Here is a 10,094-nt window from a genome sequence, read left to right as displayed (position 1 = left end):
GCCTGTGCTGCTCATCATGGAGTGGGTAAATGCAGGGTCAGCACTCAGCACCTCCCCTCCCCTTCCCCCACCTCCAACACAAAGCTTACTCATGTTCCACAGATTATCTCCATTTGGTCCGAACTTCTACTGCTAAAACATCCTCCAAATCCTTCATTTGACCTTCACAGTTGTATTTGCATCGACAAAGAAATATTGTTTCCTCATCCGTGCAGTCCTGAAAGGCACTTTCCAGGCATCTAAGGAGGAAAAAAATTAGTTATCATGAATTGTGTAAAGCCTAGTTGCCCTGATCTGGATAGTCCAGGCAAGCCTGATCTTGTGAGATCTTGGAAGTTAAGCAGGGTCAGCCTTGGTTAGTAATTGGATAGGAGACCTCCAGAGGAAGGTAATGGTAAACCACTTCTGTTAGTCTCTTGCCTTGAAAACCTCTGCCGGGTTCGCCATAATTCAGCTCAGTAAACTGAAAGAGTCAGAAGGTGACCCATCCCTAGAACATGAAAAGGGGTGTGTGTGTTACAGATTCAGCTACGACTTGATGGTACTTTCCACCACCACCAAATGCTAATTCTCACATGTTCATATTATTGTAGAATAGCCACATGCTTAATCATAAAAAGATGCAAAATGCAAAAGGCTGGGAATAGTATGCTAAAACTCTCAAGTAAAGAGTTAGCAAAACATGGAATGTCATAAATACTAATGGAAGAAGCAGAGGGACACTGGGAGGCATATACAAAACAGAGTGACTCAACTTTCAGTATAAAAGAAAAAGTCTGTATTTTACTAGGCTGCTCAGCAATGTTTGAAGACTAAGTTGCCTTCATCTAATGTAAATATATCTACTTCCAACAACTGAAGAAAACTTTGTAGCCTGGAGGAAGGCTGGAGGAAGAGGTGGTAGGATAGAAGACAAAACCTCACCATACAACTCTCTTAGACATATCCAGGGCCGTATTATCCATAAGGCAGACTAGGATGAAGCATAGGGGCCCCACAAGGACTAGGGGCCCATCAATTTTTACACCCCCACATAAATTACAATTAATTGATTTTCATATAACCTCTATTAATAAGGCAATTAACTGCTTCCTTATTGAAGTTGAACAAATTGTCTCTTATATTAAAACAATTATCCATAAATTATATATTTTAATAAATAATAAACATTTTATTCACTTCAAAATATTACAGTATTGAACAATTATACCCCCAATATGTGCTTTTCTGAAGAGTTCTACTCATGCAATACAAATATTTTTAAAAATGTGAATAGAATTCTTCAGAAGACCCTCAAAATGGATATAGGGCTATACACTGAGGTCTAGTGCCTACTGTACCAGGGCCAGGCTGTTAGCTGTAGTGGGGTGAAAGACTGAAGTGCTGGAGGGGGCCCAAAATACCTGAAAGTCAAGGCGCCCAGTCATGGGTTAATACAGCCCTGATACTTAGCCTATGAAGCTGAAATTTGATAACACTTTTCATCTTTTTACTTGTAACCAATCATCAATTGTTCTGTTTATAAACAGAAGTTGTCACGGGAAGGGCTGGGGGCTGAGAGAGGGAGGGAGAGAGAGAGAGTCCAAGACATGCCGGGGTTGAGAGCCAGGAAATCAGTCCATCAGTGGAAGGAACAAACGAGAGTCCAAAAGCCAAGCTGAGGTCAAGAGCCGAGTTGTCAGTCAGTCAAACACAGAGACGAGCAAGGAGGGGTTGAAGACAAAGCTGAGGTCAGGTGTTTCCCCTTTGCTTGATTGCCCTGCCTCGTCCTCAGCATCCAGCTCCGTCCCCCAGTGCACCTGCAGGCATGTACTCCTTTGCCGTTCCCAAACGACCTCCCTCGCTCGAGCCTTCCACCTTGCTGCCGGCTCGAGTGGCTTGCATCTCCGAGGCGCCGGTTCCTCCCCCTCTCTACGCGACCCCTCGCCCACACTAGCTTGCACAGAGGGACCTGGTTGTTGGTCGCTGGACGGCTCTTCTGGGACCACAGGTGGGTCTTCTACTGGCTCCGCTGGCTCTTCCAACCCCTCATCCTCTGAGGAGGACTCGTCAGCAGGCAGAGAGCCCAGCCAAGGCTGGCCTATGACAGAAGTTCAGAATTCTGTTCATTTTGAAGCTATTAGTAAATATTGAATATTCTTGCTAGCTGAATGTTTTCCACTGTGTAAATATTTTAAAGAAATTACCATTACAAACCTCTGTTAGAAATGTAGAGATGTTGTCCTAATTACTGACTCACAGACTGCAGGCAGGGGAAGCTCCCTAGTTGCGAGAGCAAGACTGTCCCAAGGTTCAAGCACAGATTAGACGTCAATCACAGCTCCTAGTCCAAAGGGGGTATTCCAGAGTCAAGTCCACAATAACAGGCCGAGGTCAGAAACAAGGGAATCAGTTCCAAACACAACAGCAAGGTACCTGCCTGCTGTCTCAGTCCTGCTCCTGCAAACATTCATCATCACTGTTCATGCTGGGTCGATGCTGTGCTGCTAGCCTGGCAGTACACCTTCTGCCTTGGAGGGCTCTCCTTGCCTTCCTCTGACGGCATTCTTGAGGCTCTGGTGATAAGGGGGGAGAGCTGGCTGGTGCCTGGCTCCCTGTTGCCAGCCCAGGCTGGGAAGCTGAGGGACCGATGTGCTGGGACCTGGCTGGGAGTCTATGTCTGATCCTTCAGAGACTGCGTCCTCCAGCAGTGCCTCTGCCACTGGTGGTGGATCTGGGTCAGGTTTGCTGTCAGCCTCTTCCTCAGAAGAGTCCTCTGCATCTCCTTGCTCTACTGGGCTGGTCTGGTCCACAAAAGATATTTACTTTGTATAGAGACAGTACCTTCTTTCTACTTGTTTGGGGATTGGCTGTTTCCTTCTGCCATCAATATTTATTAATAATCACCTTTACTTACCTTTGAAGAAGATATAGTTTAGAACAGTGATGGCAAACCTTTTTGAGCCCGAGTGCCCAAACTGCAACACAAAACCAACTTATTTATTTCAAAGTGCCAACACTGCAATTAAACCTGAATACTGAGGTTTTAGTTAAGAAAAAACAACTCATACAGTCCGAACTAATTAACCTCTCTCTCTCTCTCTCTCTCTCTCTCTCTCTCTCTCTCTCTCTCTCTCTCTCTCTCTCTCTCTCTCTCTCTCTCTCTCTCTCAGGAGCCACGAATGAAAGTAAAGCAAGTTAAATCAAAAGCAGTTTGCCCTTCTTTACACCAGCAGCCCTGCTTGCAAGCATTCTCCCTCCCTCACTCCTGCTGCTAAAGAGATGGGCAGCAGGGAGGAAAAGGAATCATGTGGGCAGGGCCAAAACCCATGTGATCTCTGCTCAAAGCTACTGGAACACTGTTCCAGGCGTTCCCCCTCCAAATGAGCCCTGGATCTAGCAATTGGTGACTTGGCTCGCATGCCCACAGAGAGGGCTCTGTGTGCCAGCTGTGGCACGCGTGCCATAGGTTCACCATCGCTGGTTTAGAAGAACCATTACAGTATCAGGATCTAGTTCCTTGACTGCATGGCTGATTTTCTTATTGGTTTTGTTCTGCATATGACCGTTTATCTCATTTTCAGCTGCTGTGGAGTTCTCGAAGCTAATTGAAAAAAAGCCTTCAGCTTCATACAAGGTTTTGACATCATTCAGAAACTGAGGCAACAATTTCAAAGACTCATTTATGAACCAAGCATTTCCAATATATGTATGTATTACATTATTGGGTTGGTTTAGCATGCCGACTATTAGGTTAAACTGTGCATGGATCCCATTCTCCTGAATGTCTGACAGGTTGAAACCAAGTCCATGGAAAATATGATGGCGACTCACCCATGGCCACCATGGCAAAGGCTGTGGAGATACTGAGGGGAGAGAAGAAAACATTTGGGGGAACTGAATCTGAAGTAATGTGCCTGTACAATCTGAATGCAAATTCCGCATTGCTGTCAACTATCTTTTGATAGCCAGTTGTTTCAGTTCCCTGTCCTTTTGCCAAAGGGTGATGTTGATGTTCAATTCGGTTTTTTATTTCCATTTCTCTCCTGTTCATCATTATGTTCTGGAACGTGATGACAGCAGACTTGAAGGCCAGTTGGTAGTAAGGAGAGGCAGAAGGTCAACTTCATTGGAATTAGTGAATGCTCAGCTAAAAAATGGAAGAAAAGAATAATTCACTATTAACATTTCCCACACAATTGTATTTCCAAGACTAGACTTTGATTAATAGTGCAGTTCATTGGTGTCAAGGAGTTCCAGACCCCTGGGGCCCAGCCCAGCTAAGAGGAAGGGACACAGGCTGCCTGGAAGGTCCTGTTGCAAATAGCAAACCAGATAAGCTGCCACCAGCTCTCCCTAGGCTAAGGAGTTAGGGAGCAAAGCTCCAGAGCCTATTAGGAAATTTAGCCAAAGCAGTCTACCTTGCAAGGGTAAGCTTGCAGGCAGAGTTCACAGCAAAAGAATAGTTGTTTGGTAGGTGGATCTCAAGCACACATAGGGTCAGTTCAACAAAAGTTTTATAACAGTGAGGCTTCAGAGTCTTATTAACCCACACAAGGTAAAATATAAAGATTTATTAAATCAAAGTGCAAGGTTATCACACATAAGACACAAAGTGAGCGCAAACAAACAAAAACCTAGAGCAGTAAGCTCTACATACCACATTAAATTCTTAGGAGGCAAAGCAAGTTGGTTTCTCAGTTGTAGCAAGCAAAAGTCCCACAAAACAGCAAGGCAAAAGATGGAGCTTCAGTCCTCATCAAATAGAGCCAGAAGCAAAGTAAAAGAGCATAGGCAGAGGTCTAAGGTAGACACTCAACATAAGCTTCTCCATGTTGGTTGACAGCCGGTTTATATTGGTTCAAGCTGGAACCAAAGTGAGGCAGGCCTGACCACACCCACTCCCAGCCTGACCACATCACCTGACAAGTGCGAAAAGGGACGTGTGACAAGTCTGCAGCTCTTGGCACACGAGCTACCCCAAACTTCAGGTGTGAAGTTAATTACCAATTAGCCAGCAAGAATGGCTTATCTTGACTCAAGGACAGAAGCACAAGTAATTTATTGCTAGCAAAAGTGAAAAGCCTCTCCAAAAAAGGGGGGAGGGAATTTCTCCAGTCAAGGAAGCCTCCAAACTAGGGCCGTTTCCAGATGGCTTACCTGCACCTGGAACGTCATGCCACGTTGCGGGGAAAATGCGAAATATCGGATTCAGTTTCATTTTCTCAGCCATGCCGGACGCTCCTCTCGGCTGGTCCGGGAGGAAACGACCGGGCACCCTGACCGGGCGGCTGATCCGCAAGGATTAGCCCCCAGGACTCCCAGGGAGGGAGCCAGGGTCCGGGACGCTGCGGGAAGAACTCCCCGAAATTAATGCGGGGGGGGGGGAATTGCCCGTTTGTCCCTATAGAGGCCAGCAGACGTGCGCGGCGCCTCGAGTGCCGCCGGGCAATGAGAAACGGCAAATAAAAGAAACAGGCGGAAGCCCGTAAACAAGCGAATCCCTTCTGTTCTACAAGCGTTCGTGAAGGAGAGGTTGATCTGAAGAAGACTCGTTCTTCCCCTTCGGTGAGTTCCAGAATTTTGTTGGCGCCCCCCCCCCCCCCAAATGGCAGCAAAGAAGGAAAGTCCCGCTCTCGGTAAGTCAATCTCGGCTACCTTGAAGGGAGAGTCGCTCGAAGAGTTGGTGCGCAGGGCGGTGGTGGAAGCCATAAAATCCTTTGTTGACAAGCTGAACGAAACTGATCAAAGGGTGGGCTCAATTGAAAGCGAAGTGAAAACCATTAAGGAAGTAGCGGGGGGGGGGCAGAGAAGTCTGCTCTGGAAAGTGCGTCACTTGTGAAGGCTACAAAAAAGGAGCTGAAGTTGGTTGAGAACCAGCTGATCGGGCTACAGATGGAACGAACGCAGACAATTTTGCGTCTCCAAAACGTGAAAGAGGAGGAAAATGAGGATCTGTGGGAGGTGGTCTCGGAACTATTGGCGATACTCGCGAGGACGACTAAAGAAGAGGTTAAAAGCGCCATTTTGGAGGTCCGTCGGGCTTCTTCAAAATATGCAACAAAGCGACAGTTGCCTCGTGAGATCATTATTGACTTTTCATTTAAAAAGATTCGGGACACCATCCTATATAACTCATACAATGCGGATTTGGACTTTATGGGTTTGAAAGTCAAGATTTTGAAGGACGTTCCATTTCTAGTCCGGAAAAGGCGTTTTAAGTATAAAAAGTTTGCAGCTCTTCAGTATGAGCTTTCGTGAGCCACAGCTCACTTCTTCAGATATCAGAAGGTGCGACTTGATTTTTGCTAAATTTCAATAAATTGTATTCTGCGAAGTAATTTGATATTAGAATGCATCAAAAGTAGTTCTGAGAGTTTTATTTTTTTAATTTTTAAAAAATATTATAAGTATTAGTTTATGTGCTTGGAATAGTTTAGAATTTTTTCAACCTTGCTAGTTTACATTTTTTCTAAAAAAAATAATCTTTTTAAAAGTGTTTTATGTTCATAGTAAGACTCATTTGCAGTGTTACCTTTTGCCCAGAGGCATCTTCAGCATTGTTTTCTTACAGAAGCTAAATATTTAGTAGCAAGATAGCAACGTTTAGAAGAAATTGAAATCTGCCATTGTCTTTAATGCAATTTAAATTGTATCACATATGACAAATTTTCGACACTCAAGCCCTACATTCATATGACGAAATATTCCAGATTCTTAGAAGTCAGGAGTAATTGTTTTGGACAAGAAAATACTGACTCCCTGTGTAGCAAAAAGCAACCCCTTTTTGCCTTTGCAAAATGAATTTACGGTATAGTTTTGGGATGTGCTATTTTGTCATACCTTTTTTAGAACTTCTGATCCTCTAGTTTGGTAATAAAGTGCTGTAATTTAAAGCTTCTAAACTCTGAGACTATCCTGTGTAAACTAAGCTTTACATTTGATTTAGATGGATTAAGTGGTTGTGCTCTAATTGTCAAAGGGAATGGGCAGACATGAAGCCCTTTGCAGAGAGTATAAACAGCGGTAGATCAAAGCAGAGAATAGTGTGCATCATACTCACAGAGCCTTCTGAAGAAACGTAGTGCATTCACCTGGTATAACATACTCCTGCCTTTATTATTTATCTAGCTCGTTTATAGAATGGCCAGTATTCATTAACCATTAAGCAGAGCAAATATTGACTATGGGTCAGGGACAGGTGAGGGTAGGGATATTCCAAACTTAACTTGTCAGATCTTGGAAACTAAGCAGGGTCAGGACTTGAATGGGAGACCACCATGGAGTAATAGAGGGCCCGTTGGCCAAAAGGATGAGCATAGGCATGGATTCTAGAATATGCAACTTGGTGTCTTACAGGTGTGTGTGGAGCACAAAGGCCCATCAGAATCCTAATTGTGGTGGGCCACTCAATTGTCTTTGGGGCAAAAAGGAGGGCTGAAGCCAGCGCTGATGGCTTGCAGCTTGCAAACATCAGATGGTATGGCAAATGGGGGATGTTATGAGGCCAGCTACGGGTATTGAGAGAGGGCAGTCCTCCCAATCTTCAGACTATGTACTTGGGGAAAATGATTTGGTGCAGGCTCCAGGAGCTGCACACATAAATAGGGCTTGGGGGAGTGGGGATTGAGAACAAATTAGACATCTATGCCCTTGATTGCTGCTGGTTTGGACAGAACTCATCCAGAGGAGGATCTGGAGGGGTACGAGCAAACCGGCTAGAACTGAGAACGCCAGAAGGAATGTTGATTTGGCCATTAAAAGGTAGTTGTGGCAAATGGAGGGGCTAGCATTTCTTATCCTTTGATTAGGTTTAATCAGCTGCACCTATATAGAAGTGATGATGTTCACCTTTCTGAGGAGGGTTGTGATCTTTATTTAGCTGATCTTCGTCAGGGCCTGCAGGACATAATTGTTAGCACATGGGGCAAAGGGTGTTAAGCTAGGCTAACCTCCTTGTTTGGCAGGAATAGGGAAAGTTGCTCAGGATAGGTAGGGTGAATCGGTAAACATTTTGATGCATTGCAGTGATGAAGGGGGGAGTCCAGACCAGGTCACATGCTGAGCAGTTGGGTGGTGCTACAAAGGAGCGCCCCAGGTGCTGAGCAGCACCCCCTGATCCTGGTAGATGTCTTATGATCTATCAAGGGAGGTGGATGAAGTTGAACACCTCTCAGCATAGGAGGCTGTGCAGGCTATGATAATCAAGGCAGGTGAAAGCCGCCAGCCAGGTTTGGAGGCAGAGTGGACGTGTCAGGTGGGCAGTGGGCACCCAAGGAGGATGTCTAGTGCAGCCTGCCCTCAAAATAGTCAGCTTATATTATGAGTGCTTGATGGAGATCAGAAGTGTAAAGTTGAAGGATAATGAAGAATCTAGTTGAACTCACATAATTGGTATTTTGCCTTGGGTCATATTTGGGGGTGCTGGGGCAATGAGGAGTAAGTCTGGCAATGAGGAGTAAGTCTGGGATCAAAGAGAGAGACACCCCCCACATACAGATTGGACTGTCATGATGGCATCAGGTAGCCTTTTGACTTTGGACACAGCAACACTGACTAGAAATGAAAAATTAAGGCTCAATCTTACATTAGCTCTTGTGCAAACCAAACTGTGTTAACCTCTTTTCTGCTATTGCATGGTGGGATCCAACCCATTTAACCCCTTTAACAGCAAATACCTAATGTTTATAACAAGTCTGAATACATTTTGTGGAGCAAAGTGCCCAGTTTGTCAAAATCATTATCACTGACTCAGTTGAAATCCCTGGATAGGCAAAGTCACTCTTGTGTTTCTATTGGAGTTTTATGGAATTATAGTTTACTTATGTTAGGGAAAGTAAGTACAGCAAATAGAGATACTAGTATTAATTGTCCTTACCAGATAATATAATGGCTCAAGGTAATTGAGTCACATTATTTGGAAAGCTTGAATCATATTATTTGGAAAGGATTCATTAAGATACCAGTCCAATATCGGACCATCAAAAGAATTTGACTCCCAAAGGCTGAGAGAAAGGATTTCCCTAATTTTTATCCTTCCCTTTTAAGAATATTCTTTCTTTCTTTCTTTCTTTCTTTCTTTCTTTCTTTCTTTCTTTCTTTCTTTCTTTCTTTCTTTCTTTCTTTCTTTCTTTCTTTCTTTCTTTCTTTCTTTCTTTCTTTCTTTCTTCATGGGAGTTAGTCGTTAGAGCCCACAGCTGGGTTTCTTCTCTTAGGGTTTCATACCAAGTGTCCCTTTGTGACCTGCTGTCATATTATTGACCATTCATTAGGTTAAGGGCTCCAAATGGTTGGTTGATGTTTTCTCTAGGGTTGTTAAGTGAAATTCTCTTAATTCCTTGTTGCTGAATTTATCCCTGAAATCCAGCAATCCATTTCTGTTCCTCTTTTTAGGAATCTGAGGCAGTTTAAAATCTGTTCCTCTTTTGTGAAAAGGATGATTTCATTAGATCTCAAATGAGTCATGTATTTATTTACATAATACGAACTGTAGCAGGGTTATTGTGAGAACGATGAAGCTTGCTTTGGGTAGATACACATAGGGGACCCACTATAGATATCTGAGAAGTGAACCTGGAATTCAGTTTCCTTGTAGCAAACCCTTTTTACATATTCTCTAACCACTAAACACTATTGTGCTTCCACAGACAGGAAAAGATAATGGATTTGTAGTTTATCTGTACCTTCCTTTCCACCTTCTGCTAGAGCCTGGCCCTGTGGTGTGGAACAACAAAAAACCCTGAAAGGCTGAAGTTACAAAAGGACTCATAGAGCACCATTGTGAGGTATAAATAGAAACTACACTATCACATGGTTAAAAGACAAAAAAAACCTCACCTATAATGAGAAATCAAAGAGAATTCCTCCTTTGAAAGAGTAAAAGAAAATAATTGGGGCTAATTGCTATATCTAAAGAGGAAAATTTTAGAAAAAGAAATCCCTCCCCACAACAATCCTAGATTTTTCAGTGACCATTAATTGTTCACAGTGAACTCCTAATTCTTAAGTATCTGTGAAAGTTTCTGTTACGGATCTTGCCAGTTCAGACATTCTGCTCACTCTCTTTTTTGTGCCACCACCACTAAACACTAAGAAGAAAAGATCTCTCTCTCTCT

The 10,094-nt window shown here is 43.7% G+C and overlaps 1 pseudogene; it reads right to left on the bottom strand.

The window, feature by feature from the left end:
• Nucleotides 1–248: 248 nt before the first annotated feature.
• On the bottom strand, nucleotides 249–9,026 carry LOC129324498 (alpha-1-antitrypsin-like; annotated as a pseudogene).
• Between the last annotated feature and the right edge of the window lie 1,068 nt (nucleotides 9,027–10,094).

This window comes from Eublepharis macularius, chromosome 2, assembly GCF_028583425.1.
Source record: "Eublepharis macularius isolate TG4126 chromosome 2, MPM_Emac_v1.0, whole genome shotgun sequence".
NCBI classification, from domain to species: domain Eukaryota; kingdom Metazoa; phylum Chordata; class Lepidosauria; order Squamata; family Eublepharidae; genus Eublepharis; species Eublepharis macularius.
Note: the sequence above shows the minus strand (reverse complement) of the source record. Positions and strands in the feature narration are given on the sequence as shown.